At 41.5% G+C, this 24,640-nt stretch overlaps 1 protein-coding gene across 7 annotated transcripts in view; it reads left to right on the top strand.

The window, feature by feature from the left end:
- The first annotated feature begins 5,012 nt into the window (after positions 1 to 5,012).
- The window catches only part of PCMTD1 (protein-L-isoaspartate (D-aspartate) O-methyltransferase domain containing 1), a 46,613-nt gene continuing 26,985 nt past the window's right edge, over positions 5,013 to 24,640 (top strand). Inside the window, exons 1-2 of one of the 7 annotated variants that reach the window (XM_065629546.1) lie at positions 5,258 to 5,305; positions 24,067 to 24,098. The gene's annotated coding sequence lies outside the window, so the exon portion shown is untranslated. Of the gene's footprint in view, positions 5,306 to 5,950; positions 5,972 to 7,240; positions 7,371 to 24,066; positions 24,099 to 24,640 lie in introns of those variants that run through there. The other 6 variants (XM_065629548.1, XM_065629553.1, XM_065629554.1 and 3 more) reach the window with 6 other exon arrangements.

The following is a 24,640-nucleotide window of genomic DNA, read 5'->3' as shown; positions in this document are numbered from 1 at the left end:
ACGGCTATGCTGGGTTTGTTTACCCAAATTGCCAAAGATAAAGAGATGCTAGAGCTTGCATATGCAGATCTTATCAGTCTCACAGGTTAAATCTTTCAAGTTTCACCTGTCACAGCAACACCATACAAATGTGACTAAACTACTTCCAGAGCCAAGCCACACCTGAAAGTAGAGCAGCTGCATAGCTGGTTTCAGAGGTCCACATCAACAGCCTATGGAGCCAGCTTGTTGTTTTGCTGCTCATCAGAAGCAGGGGTTCTGATGTGATATGTCACTGTGTAGTCAGACTAGTCCATTACAGCTTAACTGTGAGTGGGTTGGTGCTGTCCGTGAAACTCAACAGACTCAGCTTGGGTTTGGCACTCCGGGGAGGAGGGTTTGATACAGTTCCCTTCCTGGGAATGTGAACGCTACTTACTATAAATCTTTGGAAATGGCACGATGGCTGCTGGAGTACAGATGAGGGCCATAGAAGGTACACTCCAATATCTGAGGGCAAAGAATGCAAAAATAAGACATTTTAAAAGTATGATAGGCAAGCCAAACATTAAGGGTAAAAGAAACTCTCTTCCAGCGGTTATTTCATTCCTTTTCCCTTTGTGTTGCTTATAATTTTCTCAGTAGTAGAGTATTTTTAGCTCTGAGACAAGATGCTAATGTGGGAAGACCAAGTCTGCAAGACAGGAGAAAACCACTGCAGCACTTTTCCATTTTGAAGTTCTCTTCCTGAAGCAGGCTATGCCTGTGCCGACATATGATACAGCGTGAAGCAGGTGCTCACTGTATCCAGTTCCCTGAAGTGATATTTACAGGAGGGAGCAGAGGACACTATCTGAAAACTGTAACTGCTACTTATACAGCACCTGCTTTTTGTGTTCTGCACCTGTAAAACTGACCAGTCAAAGCTTGTAAAGACAGACAGACAACCAAAAATGAAGGAAAAGGAAGAAGACAATGAAAAACAAAAAAGAGTTCAATGTATATACTGTATGAACGCAAGAATATCAGGTAGGCATCAATATAAAAACGCATACAAAACAGACACAGAATCATAGAATGTCCTCAGTTGGAAGGGACCCTCAAGGATCATTGAGTCTGACTCCTGTCCCTGCACAGGACAACCCCACGGTTCACACCATGTGTCTGAGCGCGTTGTCCAGTCTCTTCTTGAACACTGTCAGGCTTGGAGCCGTGACACCTCCCTGGGGAGCCTGTTCCAGTGCTCCACCACCCTCTGGGTGAAGAACCTTTCCCTAATGTCCAACCTGAACCTCCCCTGGCACTTCTTCCTGCCATTCCCTTGGGTTCTGTCATTGGCCACTACAGAGAAGAGTTCGGTGCCTACTCTTCCTCTTCCCCTTGTGAGGAAGCTGTAGACAGCAATGGGATCTCCTCCAGGCTGAACAAACCAAGTGACTTTATCCACTCCTCATACGGCTTCCTCTCCAAACCCTTCACCAACTTCATGGCCCTCTTCTGGATACTCTCCAGTGTCACCCAGAACTGTACACAGTGCTCCAGGTGAGGCTGCACCAGAGCAGAGCAGGACAATCAACTCCCTCGCCTGGCTGGCAATGCTGTGCTTGATGCACCCCAGGACACGGTTGGCCCTCTTGGCTGCCAGGGCACACTGTTGGCTCATGTTCAACTTGCCATCGACCAGAACCCCCAGATCCCTCTCCGCAGAGCTGCTTTCCAGCATCTCGTCCCCCAGTCTCTATGTACAGTCAAGGTTGCTGTGTTCCAGGTGCAAAATCCGGCACTTGCTCTTGTTGAACTTCATGTGGTTGGTGATTGCCCAGTTCTCCCACTTGTCCAGATCCCTCTGCAGGGCCTCTCTGCCCTCAAGACTGTCAACAGATCCTCCCAATTTTGTGTCATCAGCAAACTTACTCAGTAATCCCTCAAGTCCTGAGTCTAAGTCATTTATAAAGAAATTGAAGAGGGCCAGCCCTAAGATGGATCCCTGTGGAACCCCACTAGTGACTGGTAACCAGCCCGACATAACCCCATTTACTAGAACCCTAGTCATAGTAACCCTAGTCACAGTAAATCAACTATAATTTTAAAATGCTTGGTAATTAAAGATGAAACAGAAGAGTAGAATGAGATTAGACTGGGGGAAGGAAGTCTAATAATTGTGGAAACTAGAAAAAAAATAGTTACATGTAGAACAAATGAGAAACAGGTTGTTATGCGAAGAGTCACCAAAAGTTTTAGGTTTTAAACATAAATTAAAAGTATATGAGCATTCAGTGCAGTTTCAGTATGAAGACTTTTTTTTAATTATTTTGTGGAATAGATGGAAAGCAGCAGCTTCTGATCTCCCTATCAGTCTAAACACTGGACTAAGAATAAGTTCAGAAAGCAAAGGATTCTTCTTATCCTACTAATGGCTGCTCTTGGTGAAACTCTTTGTTCAGTTCTTCAGCTGAAGTTCTTCAGCTCCAACACATTTAGTTTCTAATGACTGTGCTACATTGTCCATGTACTATCCCTCTGATGAGAATAACGAAACAGAAACAGCATCTACCATTAACTCTGAAAACTCTGGTCCTACCATCTTTTTGAGGACAACTTTTTGTTCCTGCGTCATTAGCATAACAAAAGATGATGGAAATTTTCAATAAGGAAAAACATATGAGAAAGTAAACATGCCCAAATTATGCACATCTCAAGTTTAAAATAATGTGACAACATCAAGATGCAGAAGTTACATACTGCAACAGAAAATATCTACCTTACTGCTGGTTTGACAATGGATGACGGGAGTTAGAGCAGATTTGGAGAATCATACATGCTTGAGTAGAATTTTCTGCTAGACCTGAATGCTGAAGTTTCTTTTCAGCTCTGAGAGAAGATGGCAGAATGACCTTCCTAACTGGATGTCCACGTCCACTGTAAAGGGAAAAAAATTGTATCAGTTCAAGCATATAACATGGTAATTTACAAGGTAAAAAGCTATCTGAAAATTTGTCTTAAAATTAAATGAGCAAAATAGGGCCATAACTTCTGTCCTGGGTGAATACTGATTAAGTGCACCTTGTCTGACACATAATGAGTATGTGTTGGTCATGTATGAGAAGATCTAGGACGTGATGGAAAGAAGGAATGAGAACCAGGAAACCTTCATACATCCAATAGGCAGGTAATTATGCACACTTATTACATCTATCTAAAAATTCTTAATAGAAAAAAAAAATCAACACTCAAAGCCAGCAAAAATTATTTAAGTTTACTATCTGAGAGTAAGGCATATTTCAATATAAAAATGGAATTTATTTGTTTCTCCTACATTTCTCTCATGCAAAAGTGCACTAAATACAGCAGTAACAGTATGGCAGTTTGTAGGACTATTTGAATCCCTCAGTACTACTAAAAAAAAGACAAAATATTTCTTAGTGATAGCCTAGCAGAAACTCTCTCCCTTGTGTTGCCAATTATCTCCACCTCAGATGTTCCCATCTACAACCATTGTGTGCTGCAGGTATTAATTAATTCTGGCCCCTGACAGAGTCATACTCACTCCTGGCCTCTTACCAGCTACATTTTTGTGTGCTCTATTTCTCAGGGTTTTAACTATGAAATCCTGTTCCACCAGTATTCAAACTTTGGCTAAAGCTCAAAACTTTATGCCTCAGTTGCATTTCACAAAACTCTGAATGCTTAAAGTACTCCAGATTAAATTATCATTGTAAATACCACCAAGTTACCTAAATTGCTGATTTTACTGTAGCATCCACTCTAGATCTTCAGGTTTTCATACCCAGTAGTGTGAAACCCATAAACACTATACTTTTTGCCTGATCATTTGGTGAATAAGAACTCACTGTTCCACAAGTGTGAATATCATTCATTCTCTGATACTGATCTCTGGTGTTTCTCATTCCTTTCCTTAATGGAAAACTGATGAGCCAAGCTGCTGCAAGTCCTGACACCTGTGTACTTCTAATTCTTCAAAACACCAGCAGCAGCCTGCTTTCCCCACTGGCTCCCTAGATGTCACGCCATTCCTGCAGCCCCCATTTACAAATCAAACCTGAGACAATGTCTTAGAAACCTCATTTGAGACCAGGGCTCGGAACGACCCAAGACTCTTGACCACCTTGGGCTTCACCAGCCTACACCAAGGCCCCAGGCTGTCCCGACCTTCGCATGCTCCTGCCTATTCCCTTCCACAGTCCTTCCTCCTTTCCTAAATTCCTCTCAGAGCTTTCCCTGGGATCTCTTCCTTCCTGTAGCTTTTCAAACTGTTTCATCACTCAGAGCATCGGCAACATCAAAGCCTGAAGTCTCTTCGGGGATTAGACTAGATGATCTTTCGAGGTCCCTTCCAACCCCTAACATTCCGTAGCATTCTGTGATTCTCTCGCAGGAAGCGGTGCCACTTTCTGGGTCCCCGTGTGAGAGGCCCGACAGAAGCGGGATACGAGAAGATGTCGCCTCCCTCCCCGCCTTGCTCAAGCTTGTCGGAGAAGGGCAAACACACCATAAAATTTGGTGGCCTGGTGAAAGCAGCGTAATTTCGGATGGGCGCTGGGCACCTTTCCGCAACTTTTAAAAAACGGGGCCTGAGAACTACGTGTCCTCCTCTGCCCTCCAGCGCTGCGGCGGCTCCTCCCCGCCGCGGCTGGCCCCTACCCTCCGCCCGCAACTCGGGGGTTTGCTTCGCCCTGCCTGTCCCTCCAGGGCGAGAGCCTGGTCCTATTTTCTTTTCTCAACAGCACACAGAGACGAGCAGCCACCTGCCACGGGCGGCCCGGGCCAGGCCCAGGACGGGGTTCCCAGCCTAGTGGGGGAGGGGGGAGCCTATGGCCGGGCGCCACCGCGAAGACAAGCATCCCCACGTCCCCAAGCGACTAGTGACGAGTGCCGTAAATGCCGGCCTCCCATTGGCTCTTTGGCTGGCAAAGCGCGGCCAATCACAGCACGAAACGGAGCGGCTCGCCTTTCCAGCCGCCCCGTGGCGCGGAGGGGGTTCGGCCGCCTGCGGAGGTAGCGTCACGTGACCTTCTGTTTACATCCTCTCAGCTGTTGGGGCCCCTCCTCCCCTCGCCGTCTCTCACCAACACAAACGGCGGCGGCAGCGACCTGCGGACCCCTCAGGCGTGTGGGCTGGGGGAGGACGGCTCCGGGGGCACGCCGGCCTTACGCTTGCGCCGGCTGCCGGTCCCTCGACGATCCCCCCGCTGCGCCTTGTGCGGCCGACCGGAGCGCTATCCCACCTGCCTTTTACCCCAGGCGGGTCTCGTCACTGCCCCCCCCCCCCACCCCCGCGCAGGGTTTGGGGCCCGCTGCAGAACGGGTGAGTGTCCCGCGGGGCAGGGGGGTGGAAGAAGGAGGCCGGGGGTGGGGTGGGCATAATTGCGCTCCTCGGGTGCGACACGGGGCGCGGAGTCTGTTGTTTGACAGCCGGGACTGTGAGTTGCGGCGCGGGGGGAGCGCGCCCCCTGCCCTGGTTTCCCCTCGCTCCCCCCGGGCGCTCCGGTTCCATTGTCCGTTGGCCCCGCGCGCAGGCACGCAGGCGCGCGCCCTGTGGCGGGGAGGGGGGAAGGTTGTTTTCGCGCAGCCGGGACGGGGCCGCTCGCGTCTGCGGGGTGGGGAGGGACGGGGAGAGTGTGCGTACGCCCTCGACAGTGCAATCCTCCTCTGCCTGATCTTCACCCCTCCACCCCCCCCCACTCCCCCCGCGTCCTTTCGCCGCCTGCGTAATAAATAATCTCTGGCCCAAAAAGAGGTGGGAGGAGAAGTGGCTGGTGTAGCTGGCGCTGGCCCGGGGCAGGTGTGAGGGGACGGGGACTTAAAGGGGGGCGCGGGATAGGGACAGGAGAGAAGGTTCCAGCCCTGAGCTCTGGGCGAGGGGGCTAGAGGCAAGGTGAGGGCAGCGCTCGGCCCCGCAGCCGCCCTGCCTCCTCCCCGTCACGGCTGGTGTTTTGCCTTTGAGGAAGTGCTGCGAGGACGGGAGCTTAAGGTTGTGTTTGGTTTTGTTTGGTTGTTGTCCTTACAACCTCAGGGTCTTGTGCGGGCTGCGTCTTCCAGGTAGAGGCATTTCAGAGGAGGGAGTGTGAGGCAACGTTTTGTTTCAGTATAAAACTGTGAGCTAAGGAAGGGTATTTCTTCTGTCGGGAAAGTGGTGCAGCAGCAGCGAAGGGAAAATACTTTATTTGCATAAATTAAGCGTGCAAAATGGTCGATAAGATTGCTTTCCGCTCCGTGAGCCCCGGTGGGCAGGCGGCGGCAGGAGAGGGTGAGTGTTAGGGCCGGCAGCCGCTGCCCCCCGCCCCGCCATAAACGCACATTTTGTCTCTGTTTATGTTGTGGTGTCTGTTTTGGCTGAGAGCAGCGTAAGGGGAGGAGCAGGAACTCGCTCCGGGGCATCCACCTCCTCACCGCTCTGTTTTCTTTGTTGTTATCTCTTCGGAGGAGGCGTCCTGGGGTCACGGCTGCCTGTAGCTGAGCTAGAGTCTGCGGTTAATGTGATTCCTCTTCGGCCCCAAACCTTCTGTGCATGGTTCAGGTCTTGTCTTTCCTCCGTCGTCGCCCTTCAACCCCCCCCCAGCTTCGGCAGTTGTCAGCGGCTCGCAGTGAAGTTGGAGGAAGGGGAAGGGAGGGTGGAGGGGGAAGGAATCTTGGCATTTATTTGATACGCAGTCAGCAGCCTGGGCCTGCTTTGTACAGCTCTGTCATCTTTGACAGCAAAAGGGAAAAAGAAAAACTTCTGTGGTGGAAGGTGTGTATGTGTGTGCGTCGTGTGTTCATTTTTTGTCATGGGAGATGAAGGAAAACATCTTTAGGGTCTGCATGAGAGAAGACATATGGAAGTGCTGAACTGCTGCAATGTGTGAAGAATGCTTGTGTCCTTGCAGTATTTACCACGGCACATGTAGCTACTCCTAGTGGGTATTTTTTACTCTTGTCAACTAAAAGTCAAGCACAGTTGAATTGCAGACTTTTAGCAAGGAAGTAAGGTTACTTCTGATAATGAGCAGTAAGCTTTGAGATGCACACACAAAAAAAAGACACAGGTAAGAATAGTCAGCACTTCAGTGAATTAATGATGATACCCATCCTTCTTGCCCTCTGTATTACAGAGGATGCTTTTAAGGTGCAAGATGCAAGAAATCTGATGTTTGAAGTTAGTAAATGATGAGAGTGTATCGTGAGAATGCCTTTGTAACCATCACTCGTTATTTTTGCAAATGAATCATAATATGTGTGATACATTTTTTTTCCCCTGCAGGACCCTTACCTTACTCTGAGCACTGGGCAGACCATCCCTGGAAGGAATCATCAGGCTTGGATAAATGGAGCTGTCTTCTGCAGAACTCCTGCCTGATTTGTTGGGGAAGTTTGAAAAATATTTTGGATGTGTAGGTGGATCAATGCCTGAAAGTTCTATTGGTATTTCAGCTGACTTTGTGTGAATAAATATAATGATAGGAATGTAAGGAGTATGTGAGGTCAGAGAGCCACAATGAGGGCTTTGGAGATGGACACTCAGCCAGATGTCCTTTACAACAGTCAGTGTCCCTCAGAAAGGCAAGGAAAAACAATTGCATGTTGTTGGGAGGTCTGCAGTGAGGAGAGTGTCGTGAAATCACAGGAACAGACCAGACAGCCCTGGATGACCAAATGTTATCACTGAGTCTGAGAAGGATTAGATTCCTTTCCTGCATAGTCTCCGATATTCACTCCTGAATTCTTGGAAAAAACTTTTGTATTTCCTAATTGGCTTTCTCTCTGGGTTTTCTTCATCCAGTCTCAGGCCTTGTGTTGTGACTTGCTTTAGATAGTTGACCAGCCAGTTTCAATCTTGCAGTACTCTATGAATTTATGAATTCTTGCTGTTTTTATAGTCCTAATCTTGGCAGTTCAGTGATTTTTATTGCTCAGTTTTATGTTTGCATGTCAGCAACTACCCCAAGGTGCAGCAACTCCTTTCGAAGAGGCTTCTGCCTGATAGGAGACTAAGAACAGAACCTGACTGATAGATGTGTAGTGTTGTTTTCTGTGTCTGTGCTGCACCATACCAGTGCAGTCACTTGGCTATGTTTCAGTAAGCTTGAAGTGCGGTTGCTTTGAGATGGTAAGCGTGTATTCTGAAGCTAAAGGTAGGCTTAGGCATGATAGCAGCACAGGTGGAAGTCTCTAAAGAGAATGTTGTCTGTGACAGTTTTCTAGGCAGAAGAAGAATCGGTAATGCAAAGATTAAATTTGAAGTTCCTACTGCAAGACATGGTTAGTAATTTTGTTTGTTTGTTTTTTCCCAAAACTCAGTATAGGCAAGATAATCTTCCCATGCAGGGAAGGTTTAAGTAGGGAGATTTAAGAGTTCTCCAAAACAAATACATTAAAAGCAATTCTGAAATAGGCAGTACGGGGATACTTATCCCAGTCTTCAGTGCGTGATGAGAAACACCTGAGAATACAGTAATTGTTGCTGGATGAGAAGTGTCTTTACATGCACCTGTTCTTTTCGTTTCCTGCTTTGTTCCCATTGTCAGCAGGAATGTCACAGAGATCTGCTATTTTACACTGCTGAACTGAAAATGATGCGCTGTAGCTGATCATTAATAAGCTCTCTGTGTAAGAAAAGTGCCTTGAAGTCTGCAGCACTTGGCACTCTTGAATGCAAACATCATTGAATATTATCTCATTTATTTTACCTACTTAAAATGTAAATTCCTCAAAGGGAAAGTGGGAAGAATATATTTGCCGTCTTGTTTTGCAAATGAATAATCAGGTATGTGACTGGCCTAAGGCACTCTAGGAATCTTCTGCTAGGGTCAGAAGCTGATTTGTATGCTGCATCTTCTCCAATGGATGAGTGTGGATTTTTTGGATGGAGAATTCTTTTAATGTATCTGCTTCACAGAAGTATGATCATACCGTTCCACTTTTTTCTTTTATGAGTTCTAGGGAGTAGTTTATATTAAATATTATGGATATAATTACATTAAAACATCAGACAATAACTGCTGTGCTCCAATTCCTTTGGGAACTATTTATGTGCATTAGATGAGAGCCTTCAGACCTACTTAATGCTGGCTCTTAATGCAGTTGCTGTTGCTGCGTTAAGAAAGTTGGGCTGGACTTCTGGGCCTTGAAGAAAGGGTAGGTTTTGTAGCAGCTTAGGATGCTAAATGTAATTTTTTGCAGGGCTGAAAGATTAGGTGACTGCCATTCAGAGTAGTAGTGTTAGTTCTCTGTCCTTTTTGTCCTGATACATCATGCCAACTTTGTTTCAGAGTTAGTGTTACTACTGCGAGGTTGGCAGGGATGTTAACCCAAGGAGCTTGAAATCTTGGTGAATGTGTGTGTGTGGATTCTTGTTAAATGTACTCCTGATCAGAAGCTTATTGGAAACCGTGAAAGTAAGAAGTAAAGTAAAAGTAAACAGAAAGTAAAGATGTCTTTGAAAAACAGCAGTTAGCCCTAAGAAACTTACTTCTGGAAGCAAAAAATATTAGAAATTGTATCTTGAGAGCAACTGTGGTGTCTGTCAGTTGTACTTCGTGACTGCAGTTTGTATGGGGCTTGTTTCTCAACAAATTTTATCAGCCCTTTAAATTGAAACACAGAAATATAAGTTGCCCTTCATAGTGTGGAGAAAACCCCACTGGTTTAAAAGTCATCATAGAGCAGTTAAAAAAAAATAAAAAACCAAGCAAAACCCCCTAAATACTACAGCCCTAAAATAGTTCGGAGGTGACTTCAGGAGTCACCATGGTAACTCTCAGGCTACAGATTCTGGTGTGTTCTCATGTGATAGAGTGGGGAGGTGACTGTGGAGGAGGAGTAAACTTCTTTTCTGGTTAGAGGGCTCTCTTGTGGCAGATGACTTGGAGTCCACTGCTTAGAAGATGCATTTAATAAGGCTAATGTTGGAGTTCTGGCTTTGTCTTGTATAGTGCTTAGCAAAGAAAGGATGTAAACATCTAGTTTGTTACAAGTGCAGAACACTGAGTTCTGTGAGCTGCACTGAGTTGGAGATTCAAGACACTCTGAGTATTATTGAGGTGAAATAAAATACAGATTTAGAATTTCTCTTAAATATTGCATTTCACTCCAGATTTTCTCGAAATAGTATTTGCTCAGCATACAGTTGCAAAACAAATGCTGAATTTGGATTTGCAGTGTTTCTAGCATGCAAAAGAATACAAATGGAGTTTACGTTTTAAAAACTTATTTGAGGAAGCAATCCAGAACTTGCCAACAAAACAGTAAAATTAGGTTTAAAAACTAATTAAAAAACCTAATAGGCTTAGAGCAAGTGGTTTGATAGCGACATGGGATGTCCGGAATCCTGTGTGAAGGACTCTTACATGAAGGTGCTGTAGGGTATCTGAGTTGTCAGCATGGAGCTGTGAGATATGAGGTGGAGTTTACTGAAGGCCTACATTTTCTGAAGTTAAAAAAAAGCAAGCCAGGTGGGATAAATCTAAGTAGAGGTAGCTGAGCATTAGAGGAGGGACAGCCTTTGTCATGGTTGCTAACATGCATGTTGTACTGGAGACTCTGTGTGTTTAGACACACACACACACAGAATATGTCAACAGCTAACTAGTTGTGCGAGTGTAGTGACTGTGAACAGGATCTCTGTCCTGAGAGCTTTTAGAACCTGGTGATGGCAGGCTGCTCATTCAGTTCTGGTTACAATTCAGAGTTTCTCCAGCTTTGTTCTTCTGGTCTCATGAGTCTTTTGGCTGACGATGCCCTAACTTTTTTTATCTGGTTGCTTTTCCAGTCCAAACTGGACACATCCATCAGCTTGACGTGGTTTGTATTCTGCCTATGAGTCTTAAGTCACATAACAACAGCAGCTCTTCTTGCTTATTTGTGGGGAAGCGAGGACAGGATGTGGGCAGAAGAATTTTCTGTTGTGTTACTTAACACTAATTGTTGCCATATCGTAGACCAAGTAGCTTACAGTTGGCACAAGCACCTAAAATAGCCCTTGAGGTCTGTGTTTAAGCACCTGAGTCACATAGCAAGTCTCAAAAGCTTGCTGTTACTAACACAAAAACTTTTCTTTGCATGATTTCTAAATATATAATGCTTGTTAAAGCTACCAGTAATTACAATTATTTCTTTTTTTTTTTTAACAATTGGCTTGTTAAAGTCTGAAATGATAGATGCATATTTCTAATGGCAAATTAAGCAATCTTGAAAACTGTTTTCATGATGAATAGCAACAACTTTGTGATACTGGATAATGTTCCACCAGGAGACATCTCTATGTCATTGGGAAGACTTTTTTTTTGCCAGCTAATGTCCAGAAATGTTTTTTTAGATTTAGCAGTATGAGTTAGAGTCAAATCAGAGCTCTTATGCAATAGTAATTTAAGATGTAGTGAAAGGCAGTATGTGGTAATATAGTAAACACAAAATACATGCACTCTTGAATGTAACTGTTCAAAGTATGGGTACTGGTACTATTCTTGAAGCAAACCAAATAGCATTTGCTATCAGTTCCTGTTGTCTTCAGGAGTGAAAGGGAACTAAATTTCAAAGAGAAAAACTCAGAGATGACATGTCTTACTTAATTATTTGCTCATTTTTTTTTTTAATGACCAAAAAAGCTGCTTCTCCAAAAAGATACTTGTATCAATGTATGGCTTCCATAAGTGATAAAGTCATTGGAATTGTTTATGGTACTAGTCAGCTAATCAATCACATCAGCAATTGATAGGCCTATGGTGTCCCAGTCCCAAATGAAAAGCTTGATTCTTATAAATGGTTTATCATTGAAAGAGGAATTAGGACCATGTGGTTGGGAGAAAATGAGAAGTGACTACTATTCTGAGAATTTATTTGTGTTATTTCTGTAGTAAATGTTTTCAGCAGATATTCAGGAATTATCATGTGGTTTTCTTAACAAATACTTGAAAGAAAATGCCACGTAATACTCTTCAACCCAGTCAGGACTACTGCGTTGTATAATGGTCTATATATCAAAAAGAAAGAGAAGAAAGTTGGGGCCACTATCTGGGTAATTATAGTTTCAACACAATTTTTTTTGCTTCATAGATGAAGCTAAAATGTATGCAAGTTAGCATTGCCGGACAAATGAACTCTGAAGTTCACTAAAGGAGATGTTTAATTTCAGCAAATGAAGCAAAGGTTAATATTCCTGCAGTACTAATAATTTCGAGTAATTAGGAATGCTGTGGGTATTTCTACTAGGATATCAGTTTGCCATTAAAGAGTTTGATTTCCATCCGAAAATATTTGCCTCAGACCCTTAGAGATCTAATTTACTCTTGTTGTTTGTGGTGGATTTTGGCAGATGGAGTTTTGCTGGCTCTTCTGCTGGGGTATGCGACCCTGGTGTTTATTTGCAAAACTCTCCCCTTTGCCCTTTAGATAAAGAACTGTGGTTTTGTTTCCATTCAGTGTAGTCACCTGCTGTCCCGTTTCTTAAGCTTTGCTGTATTCTTCCTTCAAGAAATTATAAATTTGGCATTATTGCAGTCAGGAGGTCAGTGCAACTGAAAGGACACAGAAAAGTTGAGTTGCTGAGTTTATTTATAACTTCTGCTGAGCTGACAGTTGCAACATTATAAATCCCATAGGCCTTAGTCTCCGCTTGTTTACTTCGGTTAATTATGCGTTCATTATGACTAAGACTCATTACTGCCAAGTTTCCTGAGATTCTGTGATGTTTTCTGGAGTAACTTGGTTGTCAGAAAAAGTCAGTGTAGGATTTGGCTTCCTCATTCTGGCATGCTCTGGATAAACTGGAGTTGTTCATGGTATAACTAAGGCAGGTTATGTGACTGTAGCAGCCTCTTGTGTTATATCTGTAAACTACACTTCTTTCAGGTGAAAACCACAAGCTTTGTGTGACTGAAAAAAAATGATGGGGTAAGATTATGATGATGAAGATAACTTACGCTGTGCAAGTACACAGCTGCTACATCACGCAACGATAAAAGGTTCTCAGCTTCCATTTCTTGGTGAAATATTTGTATGAATATCTTAAAATGGTTACTGAAGCTTTCCCAAACGCTGCAGATCCCCCCTCCAGGCCACATCTGCTGTTGCTTGTACTGTAAGTAAATCATAACTTTGGAGCCGTATTTGTAATAGTACTTGATTCATACCTGGAGACAAAACCAGTAGTACAAAAACATTTTCGAGTTAAAAACGTGCTTATGTATCTTTGTTTTGGCTTTTAAAGAATGCCTAAAAGGCATTTTGTTGAAGTAGTTCTAGCTCTTAGTTCAGGCATGTATGGCCCCAGGCCCAGTCAGTAGTGAGGCTCAGCATGTATTCCCAGTAGCACACAAATGCATGTATTCAGCATGTACATCTATAAATACATAGCTGGCCACCACATCAGTGCAGAAAACACAGCAGTAGTGCAAACACAAACAGCGCCAATGGCCTTATCCTGTCGCCTTGTCTGGATAGTCATGCTGAATGTCTGCTAGTGGAAAAGACATGCGTGTGTGGATCCTCCGAGTTACTGGGTTTAGAGGCCTGTTCTGCCCTGAAGCTGGCCCATGGGTCCGTTTATACCACACTGCCTCTTGCACACACACACACTTAACCCTCCCCAAACACCCCAGGTTCTCCAGCAGCTCACTTGGGCCCCCTTTTCTCTTCCAGCAGCCAACTCCTTCAGTGGCCTCACTCGGACAGTCTGCCCTGTCCCTGGTTCCCAGGCTGCTCCGCCAGTTTGCTGGTTAGTCCGGTGGGGTGCTCCCTGTGATCACACCCTGACCTGCAAAAGCTCCTCACCCCTTCATTTTGTGGCACCACAGATCCGCAGGCCCCTGTGGTCTGACTCCACTTGTCATGTAGATACACATATATGCTGAAGAGAGCCCCAAGGAAAGTTGCAAATGGAGATTAGTGTGTAGACAGAACAGGCAGCGATGATTTTGGGGAAAGCAGCGCAGCTAGTTATGCATACCCACCTGCAGCCTGTTCACAGGCAACCTGTCCCACTTGTCACCGTAGCCCTCAGCTTTCCCATGCTTGTTTCTCCCCAAGCCACTTTGATTCTTCCCTCTCCCTATCTTTGGTTCCTCCCCTAAACACCACGTAACAGGACTTGTGCAATCCCGAAGTGCCTTTTCCCTGCACCCCATGATAAATCTGGTAGCCCTGTAGGCAGCCACACCTCTCCGTCTCAAAAGTGCTGTGGAGAGGTCTGGTGGTGGTGATGTGGAGAGAGCTGATGGTTCTCCTGACTGCCCTGGGAGTAGCTGGGTCAGGGTATTTAGGTGGGTTCCCCTACCTGCAAGTGCGCCTCTGTGCTCCTTTGTGTGCAGGACAGCTTTTTATTGTATAACCTAACAGTGTTAACTTTGATATGTGCTGGCCCATCTGTTTAATCGTTTGTAAGCACAGTTGAAAATTCACTCTAGAAGTTACTGGTTGGCCACAGAGATGTGAATTAAAATGAAACTGTTACAAAAGCAATACTTTGAAATGTTACCTCGAAGCGTAGAGTGTTTCAATGGCAACAGGAACAGAGAGAATGCTGGAATGATTGCATGAAACTTTGTGGAACAGGCCTTGATAACAGGCTTTGGTAACTACTGATGTTGTAATGTTTTAAATTGTAAAACAGGGAGCTGTGTGGTGTTTGTGTGGCATTTGTTTTGTTTTTCTGCTGGTTTTCTTGCATTTATGTAGAGACTTCTTTGGTAGATTTAAAAAATATATTTAGTTCATACTTGATTTGTACATTTTGAAAGTTTTGATAAATCATCACTTTCCTTTGGTAAGTACCATGAAGGGATAGTTAATCTCTGTTTTATATGAAGTTGGCATTGCATATCCTAAGAAATAGGGATTTATGGACAAGGTCACATAATTTTAGAGTGTGTTGTTTATAGATTTCTGTTATCTCTGGAGAATGAGGCAGATTATGACGTGGGCCTTAAAGTGTGAGGCACTTGGAGGTATGCAAGATTTGGGGATTAAAAAGAAGAAAGTGATGTGCAAGAAGATATCCATCACTTTGACAAGATAAATTAAAAGTAACTGTTAGTGTGCATGTATTTTAGTAAACAATTGACATATGAAAGAATTGGTGGATCTAGTGTGATGCTTCTGAAAGATTGCATCAATGAAAGAATTTTGTATTATGATTCTGAGGAAGAGAAGCAGGAAACAGTAGGCTTCACTTCTTCATCCTTCTTGAAGATTACAGGCTGAAGAAATTAACTTCTCAACACATACTGTTGTATTTGCACTGCACTATTTTAAGAATCTAGTTAAACAGGATCAGGACTTGGATTTTTTTCATTTGTTTAGCATCTCATAAGAAGAGGACATATAAAAACTGAGATTCTTAGGCTGTGAAAGTAAACATTTTGATCATACAGTATTAAAAGTTGTTTATGCTGTGATTATTGCATGTTATTTTCATGTGTCTACATATATTTCTAAAGACCAGAAAATCCAAAGGCTTTAGTGCACTTGGGTCTTGATAAAGCTGATTGATATTTTTGTTTTTTATTTGGGCCTGGCGTTTTTTTTCCTAGAGACTGCAGTAAATACATAGCTCTAAGATGAGGTTTCAAGTGTCAGGAATGTAACCATCTTCTATTTTTACACTTGACCTCATTTCTGTTTTCTTTTGCTAAAGGCAACAGGCGTATGTTGTTCTGTTGCTGCTGGAAGTGAGTTATTTAAATAACTTAAAATGTTTATGTGCAATAAGCTTCTGAACTTTAGCAGTGGCTGAAATAGTGAATATTTTGTTATGGCCCACATTTAGCCTACTCAAAATTATATGAACTGTGACTTGGTCTGCTTAAGAGTGTAGCTGCAGAAACTACATTTGTAGTAAGAGGTTAGGAAAGTATACTTCAGTTCTTGTACTAGACCAGAGGATTCTTCCCCTCCCCCGATGGTTATTGGTTGCTTTCTGAAGGTGATACTGAAAGTAAAGAAGCATCATATTTTACTGTGGTTTCTTACCTTCTGGTCACCACAGACTAAATTATTAAGCGTTTCTTTTCATGAAGACAAACAGTTTTCTTTGAAAAATGTTGAGTATTTGGCCTGTCCTTTATGTCAAAGTGTGTTAGTTGGTCTATAATCAGGATAATGTTAAATTTTGCAGAAGTGTTTGTGTCACTTGTATGCCTTATGCCTTTTCAGACTGAAAAGGTTTAGATATTCCACAAGTGTGGTGTGGGTTTCTTTTTTTTGTTGGTTGTTTGTTTTGTTTTGTTTGTTTTACACATCTCCCTACAACTCTTCTAATTCTTAACATTTAACTGTTATGGCTTATATAAACCTGCTTGAAATGAATATTTTCTGTTAAATACCCTTGTACAAAGCCGTTTATTGTGGCAATAAGCTTTGCAGCCTGGTCACTCTCTAGCTCACAAATTCCTGTGAAATATGTGCACAGACAGCAGTTTCTCTCTTGAAAAACAGGTGCATGATACAGACTCAAGAGGATTTCAGATACCTGTATGTATTGAGCATCACTGATTCATATCTACCTCAGGAAGTCCTGATATTTTTGTCTTGCCTGTGAGCAAGTCACTATTACCTGCTACCTCATGCTTTCATGGGTCTGTTAGGCTCTCCAGAGAAGCTTCTTTCCCCTTTTTCCCAGCCAGTCTGTGATAAAGCAGTATTCTGACTAGTTTGTACTGGACAGACTGAAAATAGTTGCAGTGTGGGAATGGGCAGAGCTGTAGGCATGCCTCTCAGGAGTTGAGACTTTTCAAATGAGTATGCTCTAAGGGCACTGTGGGGTTCTTTCATGGACACTCCTATCAGAGGAAGGATAGAGGATTTTCTCTATGTTGGACATTGGGTTAAGCTGGCATCCTTTGCTTATGAGATCTTTGACAAGTCACTGAGCCATCTTAGGCTCCTCAGAGATGAAAATATTTTATGCAGTGTCTCACAAACAAGCACCACCAAACTTTTGACTGGTATGGGTAGAGAAGCAGTATTAATTGGTTTGAAATCTATAGTTGATGGGATACTATACAGTACACAGAATCAGGGCAGAGCTGATGTTCATTCACTCATAAAGGTATGCATACAGCTTCTTCAGATGTAATTGCCAGTTTACATAGAGCTGACCTCTAATGGTAAGCAACAGACTGACAACTATTATTTTGTTGAAATCTTACCACTGCATACTGTGAGAAGAACGTGCCATGGTGCTCTGATCAAGTACTGTTACCAGGAACTGCCTAGTTGAATTAGTTTTGTTTTGTTTGTTTGTGGGTTTGTTTTTGTTGTTTTAAATCTTGTGGCCAGTTTCACTGGACTGACACAGTAACAAATTGTAGTTTTGTTTTTTCTGAGGATCGTAGCATCTTACTGCTTTGGAAAATTATTTTCAGAGCACTTAAGAAGCTATTTTGTTTTCAGCACTTCTGTTCATCTGCTTCAGAAAATGAGGAGCTGGTTCTGGGGACTGAGCAGCAACTGATTATTAATACTGTCAATCAGTAACAGGCAAACTCTTTATGCCTGACAGACTAGCGTCTTCCGCACAGGTAATAATGTCAGGTGCTTAAAATCTCGTGAGACTTTTTGCAAAGATGGGCCAGTCGGAAAATTCCAGAGCTGTATATCATCTCATCAGCCTCTCATCCATGGATGCTTTTTCATTTTACAAATAAGAGGATTTCCTAACAAAAGTTTTCTGGCAGATACTGGCTAAATTAAAACTTACTGTGAAATTAGATACTAGCAAATTATTTTAAGAGAAGAGAGTATTTCTGTGCTTGTTCTGAATTTAAAGCTTTTTGTACCATGAATGACTGGTTTCAAAATGGTTGTAGGTATGCAAATCCCAGAGATCCCATGTATTTGAAGTGGGAAGTGGGGGGAAAATAATTTTGTGCAAATGACCAACAGATAGTTTTTAGTAGCAATTGAGTCACTTAACAAAGGCAGTGAGACAGCTTTCCTGTCAGCAGGGAGTTTTTGTAGGATATAATTAAAAAAGGTCAGTTGGTGGCCTGAAGAGCATTCTAGGCCGTGAATGTTAAAGCGGTGACCATAGTGACAACTCTTGGAGTATCATAAGGTAGCCCTAAATAGATAAAGAACGTAGCTGAGGGCTTGTTCTCTGAGGGTATGGAGCTGCTTTACTAATTTCTGGGTATGAGCCTACACCTGTAAATTTCAGCAGCTCTCCTGTACTCTGGGTTTCACCCCGGTGTGGCAGTTTGGACTATTAGCTATTTTGCTGGAAATGCTGAACTCTTATATTTTTTGTTTTGAAGTAGTTGTTAAGAACACATTTGTGGTGTCACAGATAGGAGACTTTGTTTGAAGAAGAAACCACTTCTAAAGCCTGGGAGTCTCAGCTTTGCAAACATTCCTTGCCTGAATTTTTAAGCAGTAAGGAGAACTCAGTCAGGATGTGGCATTAAGTTATGCACCAAAAGTTCCAGAGTTCCATCCAGGAAATACATAGGATTCTTTGCTTTGCAGTAAAAGGTAATTAATTTTAAAGTCTTTATCGGCATACCTGAAAACAGGTCTGGAATATAAAACTGGTATACAGAAGATGTTCCTTTCAGCATTGAATCTTTGCCATCATTTGAGGAGCGTAGGTAGAATTTCAGATGGGAAAAGCTAATCTAGTACAGAAAACACAGACTGAGAAGTCAAAAGCTTTAATAGATAGCAAGGTTGGTCCAAAAAAAATGCTCTTGTATAACTACCAAGGTTAAGGTAATTTGTTCATGAAATCTGGGCTGGTGTGCTTGTCACTGCTTATACATTTGTGGAGTGTCATAAGCTTAAGTGCATCTGATGCCGTACCACGTGTGCTGTTTGGTGTGTTCAGGTGACTGGAGGTGGAGGAGGAGTGAGAGCAAGCGCATACCTGCAATCTTGCATAAACAGCTGTTGAACATGCGAACAGGAGGATCATGGCTTAAGTTTACATCAAACTTGGCAAAGATTTTCTGCCTAAGTAGGTCAATGCAATTCAGGTTAAGTCAGTAGTTGTAGCTGTTTACATTCATTTGGCTTAACTTTAATGTTATGGTCTATTCCTTGTTCCATTGCTATATTACAAAGAACCTTGAAGTATGCTTTGTGGAGTACATTTCATTGCAGGGCTGACTGTACTTGTTTTTATACTTGTTGCTGTTTAACCTGAAAGGCTTCTTGAAATGATCCACTGAACAGTAGGTTAGAAGTGAATGTTTATGAGTGAGATGAGTCTAGACTTCAAAAATGTGCGGTGTTTCCAATAGAATTTTCCTTAATGTACTAAGTAGTATGTTACTTTATTGTGAAAACAAGGCTTTTCCTTCTTTCTAAAGTATTTGGAGTGACAAAACAAATAACTGTGGAAGAGAAGGCAGTTCCAGTAGCATCTGCTTTTCCAAAACTTTTAGGCTTTTTGTTGTCCTTATTAGAAGTTTAGCACCAAAGCATATGTATAAAAGTTGAAAAAAAAATGTTTGTAAAGATTTTGTTCTAAAATAACTGCTGTACTACAGTTTGTTCTGATTTTTGTACTCACCTACTACAATTACTTCCAGCACACAGTTCATATATTGGCTTTCTCCAGCCTTTGTCTGGTGAAGCTGATGTTACAATTTCTCTTTTCCTTTCAGATAGTAATCAGTCATTCTGTTTATTCAAAAGGTCTTAGACTTAGCTCTGCAGTTTAGAATAGAATTTCCCCTTGTGCAACAACTGTGACAATACTTAGGAAGAAAGGCGAAGCTAAACTACAAGTGGAGTCCTTTTGTTGCAGGAGTTATTGGAGGGGATGAGGACAGGCAAAACATGATGTTGAGTTAATTGTGGCTGCAGGAGTGGAACGAATTGAAACTGAACAGAAGTAGGTCTAATGCTTGGTGGCCTGGGAAAGTTTGAACCTCTGCTGATGAGAGTGGTGTTGCTGGCTTCTGTCACGAGAAAACTGAAACTGTTAAATGGACTGAAGTGTTTCAAACCGCTGTGTGTATTTGTGGTTAATTCTCTCCTATCACCAGTCACAGAGTATTCCTTTTTGGGGAAACTCAACAGCTGACTGCTATGACTGTATTAATGAGCGTCTCAGTGGTTTGTTGTTGTCTCTTCCAACTCGTGCCCTCCTGGGGGAGATTTGCCAAGCAATTTTGTATGCCGTCCATGAGTTTAAAGTAATGTATCACCGTCTTGATTCAGTTTGTAGTGGTGTGCTCCAAGCTGATAGCCTAGTGAAAATAGTTCTGAGGAGGAGACTTGAAATATGGCTGATCCCATTTATTGTATTTTCTCTTCTATTTTTCACCCTTTGAAACAACATGGGTCATAGGCTCAGATAACTTCTTAAAGATACAGGTTATCTACGTAGAGTCAAGATGTGTCAGTATTACAAGATACTGAATTTGTGAGATATTTGTTGTATGGATTTAGCAAAGGCAAAGTTTTGTCTGTCACATTAACTGGATACCTTGCTAGCATGGTATTTAATCTATATTTAAGAGAGTATGCAGTCCTTAGTGACCTAATTCCTTGAAGTGCAAATGTATTTGTTAAAATTCAAAATGTGCCAAGCTCTCCTTTTGAGAGCTGGCAAAAAAAAACCCTTGGCAAACCTTACATGTGGTTACTGACTTCTCAGATAAGAGTTTTGCATAGCTTATAAAAGGCTGAAGAATTAAAATGCGCTCAAGTTGTCAGCACGTTTTAGATTCGCATAGCCAAAGAACACCTGTTCAACTAAGGTGACAATATTTAAAAAAAAAAAAAAATAAAAAAAATAAATAAAAACCCTTGACCAAACAAACCTACAACAACAAAACCCCAGAAATTATTTATGGTAAGGAATTTCAGTAAAATTGGTTGCAAGTTAGAAACAGGTCAGATGTGTTATGATACAGTTGTGTGAATGTTTTCAGAAATTTGAAAGTGTGTTGACACTTTAATTTTTATTGTGAATATGAAAAAGATAAAGTGTTCCAATTTGTAAAAATGAATTCATGAGTAGTGTGGAATGAGAAACAGAGGGTTTTTAAATTGTAGTTGGTTTTAATCAGTGAATGAACTTTTTTATTCAAGACTATATTGAAATTTTAACTCCTAAACTACAATTTCTGTTGGCTTCTGTGTTCCAAAGATGCCTAAGGCTAAAGGCAATTGTTGCATTTTGTTAATATTATGTTATAATATTTAATATTTAATATTTAATATTTTGTTAATATATTAGTTCTTCTGAAATTTCTATACCTCCTGGTGTAATAGGCATCAGAATGCTGTTTGTGGTCCTTGTGAACTGTGTGTGTTTCAATTTAGGTATTGGTGAGCTTCACAGGATGCTTTCTGCAAACATTGCAGCTATGTAGAAAGTTTTATCATAGTATGCTCTGCTGTTTTTATCTTGGTCCTGGGTCAGCTGTCACAAGGAAGCTTAGTCTAACTTGCCTTTTTTTTTTTTCTCCAGATGTACTAAAATAGCTTGTGGCGTATTTTGTTTTGTGTGTTTAAAATAGTAGAAAATGTATCTGACTTCAAACATCTGTTGCATCTGTTAGAAGCAAGTAATTTTGCTTTCATATAGTAAAAGCTTACAAACAAAAGCACTGGAGGGAATTAAAATATCACAGAATATTTCTCTGCAGCATGAGAGGTCACTTTCCATGAGAAGATCTATTTCTTTAACTTCCTGGGATGTATTTTGTTTGTTTTTTTTAATATTTTCCACTTGAATAGCATTTTTGCTTACCTATAGCTGTAGAGGCCAGAGTAGAGCACCATAGTTGATGAACGAAAGCAAACCAAAAGCAAGATACCTAAAAGTCAAACAATATCACTGTCTCTACCTAATGTCAGCTTTTTCAGCCTGGACATTGTATTGAGAATAAGACGCAACATTCAACCACACTTCCAACTAGTCACTCTGTTCTCTTGTGTAAGCAAGTGTCCCATTTGTGACAGATGCTCCCTGTGTTTTTCTCCCCTGCTTTCCACAATGTCATGCTACATACCAGAATTTTTCTGTTCTTGCCTTTGAGATTCTGTGTGATAACCATTAATAAAGGTGAAACGCTTGGTGGGTGTCATCAGTAGAAAGTCTTGTGTTACTACAGTAACTTTAGCTGCTACATCCAAGAATATAGAATTACAAAATACCTGAAGAAATAAATTCTGCTTTACCATAGTGACTATATTCAAATTAGAAAATGTTATTTATGGGAAAGAGATGATATGTGAAACTAGTGAAGACATTTTTTGATTAAAAACAATAAAGCTTTAGGTTGGAAGAACAGCCCTTTTCTGCCAGAGCAGTTTCTGTATTTGCCTGCTCACCAGTTGGGTTGTAGATAGTTGGTGAAGTTCTCCATCTGCTGGTGCGAGGTGGTGAATGCACTCTGCAGGTTGAGATAAAGTGGTGCTTCTGTTTTGTAAATGTGGCAGCTGCATTAGTCTTAAACTGAGTTTTTAAATTTCCTTTTTAGTTGCAATTATTTCCAAACATATCTCAAGACAGCCATAAACTTTTTAGGATGAAGGGATGGCAAAAACTATTGTTTTAGTCACTGTAGATTATTTAACTTAACTATAATTTGTTTCAGTAGTTCCTTGAACTTCTGGTGTGATGCAAGTGCAGAGAAATGAGCAGGGCTGGAATATTTTCATAAGCTATTTTTTACTTAAAAAAAAAATTACAAAATCCTCCCTGAAGTTCCACATTTCCGGTCTAAAATTGTCCCTTAGTTTTTTCACAGATAAAAAAGGATGTTCCTGTTACTTATCCTGCCCAGGAACACTAGGGAAGTGCAGTTTTTCTACGTTCACTAAATATTTTGCTGCTGGTTGATAATTGTGCCTGGTCACTTTTTACCTCTTCCCACTCCAAGATGTCAGTGAGAATTGCATTTGCTTCAGACAGAAGCACACAGCTGAGTGGCAAACAGTCATCATTTCACCCATGATTTTACCGAGGCTTTAGCAGCCCTGGGCATTCCTCCTTCTCTTCCCCCTTTTAAGTATGTTTGTGGTTAAGGAGTAGCTTTGTGACTGTATGATCTGGGAAACTTGAGCTTGTGTGCTTGAAATTTTAAACCTAGCTATGTATCTTAGCACTGGTACTATATGATTATTATCTTTATTAATGACTTGGTGTTTATGTAAATTAATGATACATAAAAATAAGAGAAGGATAAGGAAACGCTACTGTCAGAATTGCAAATAGAAATGAGATTTCCTTTGTTGGAAGAATGTGATGGCCATCTAGACAGAGGAGGGATAAGAATTATACAACTTTGGATACTGTGCAAACTTTTAAAGCAAGAAGAAAAGATCAAGCCAAAACTAAATGTCGAAAGTTTAATTGTAATTTTCCCTTATTCAGGACTGTGTTTCTTTATAAAATATATGCCCTTTCTGTTCAGAACTGATCTTCATTAGTTTTAGTACTCTTCTTGATTCTGAGCTTGGTGTTCAGAAAAGTGAATTTACTCAATGGGCTACTGTCCAGCACATGAGCACATTTTTTTTTTTTATTTGCAAGGATGTTACAGTGCTCTACTTCAGAATCATCACTGTTTGCAGTTTAATCCTTCAGGAAAATGGTTCAATCTCCAGAACTCTTTGTTTATTGTTGCAGTGAGTGGAGAAAACCCCACCAGGATTGAAGCTGCTTGTAGTTTCTGGAAGTTTACATTTAGTTTTGTGGAAAGGTTTATTAGTACTGTTTTGATAGAGACCTGTTAAACATATGGAAAAGGATTCATTAGTGCTTTAAGAAGGTTCATCGTTTAAAGCACGTAACCATAAAAATTGTATTGTGGTGATCCCCACATTGCAAACTTAGAAACCAGCTTCATTCTGGTGACTTAAATGACCTTGGGTGTCTGGATTGTGTTTGTGAGCTCCCGACTCACAAATTTGCACAAACAGGCATGTACAAAACAAGAAATTGCTAAGTTGTATTGGAGTGTTCTCGGATAAAAGACTACTTTCGTAATTCTAAAAATAATTCTTGGTGCAATATGCTTGTTGAATGGGGCAGGTGGAATTTTTTAAAAGGTGATACTCAGCAATGCAATTAAAGAGTCAGGAGTGAGTGTGTCCTTTTTTTTGTTTGTTTTTTTTTCTCCCTTTGTTAACTAGGTTACCTGGAATGTGCACCAGGATTCATGATGGTAATTTTCTTCTTCTTTTGGCTATCTAAGCTGACTTTGTAATTAATGTTAATAATTAGCTCACTATGTGTACTCTATTCATCTAGAAGTTATAGATTAAACTTTTTTGTTTTCCTTTCCCTCAGTCTTCTGTTGCTATTTTACGTGTAATTCATGCAACATTAAAAATGTTGACATGGTTTTTATGAGTTTAGTTATTAATAATGTAATAACTGCAGATAAAATATGGATCTGAAGGAATTATTTTGAAGTTAATATGCTGTGTTGAAGTTGTGAAACTTGCTAGTCACTTAAGAGCTGGCAAGCTGTTGAAAATGTGTACATACTTAAGGAATTTGTACTCCTTTATTCAATATGACAGGCCTTGGGAGGAGCTGAGGTGCTCAGAAGGGGTTTCCTGTGCTGAATCCTGAAGAGAGCAATGTGCGGTAGTGTCTGCACTAGTAGAATCATAGAGTGGTTTGGGTTGGAAGGGACCTTGAACTGTCAGCTAGTCCAACCCTCCTGTAATGAGTACAGATATCTTCAACTAGAACAGGTTG

This window comes from Caloenas nicobarica, chromosome 2, assembly GCF_036013445.1.
Source record: "Caloenas nicobarica isolate bCalNic1 chromosome 2, bCalNic1.hap1, whole genome shotgun sequence".
Classification (NCBI taxonomy): Eukaryota; Metazoa; Chordata; class Aves; order Columbiformes; family Columbidae; genus Caloenas; species Caloenas nicobarica.
Note: the sequence above shows the minus strand (reverse complement) of the source record. Positions and strands in the feature narration are given on the sequence as shown.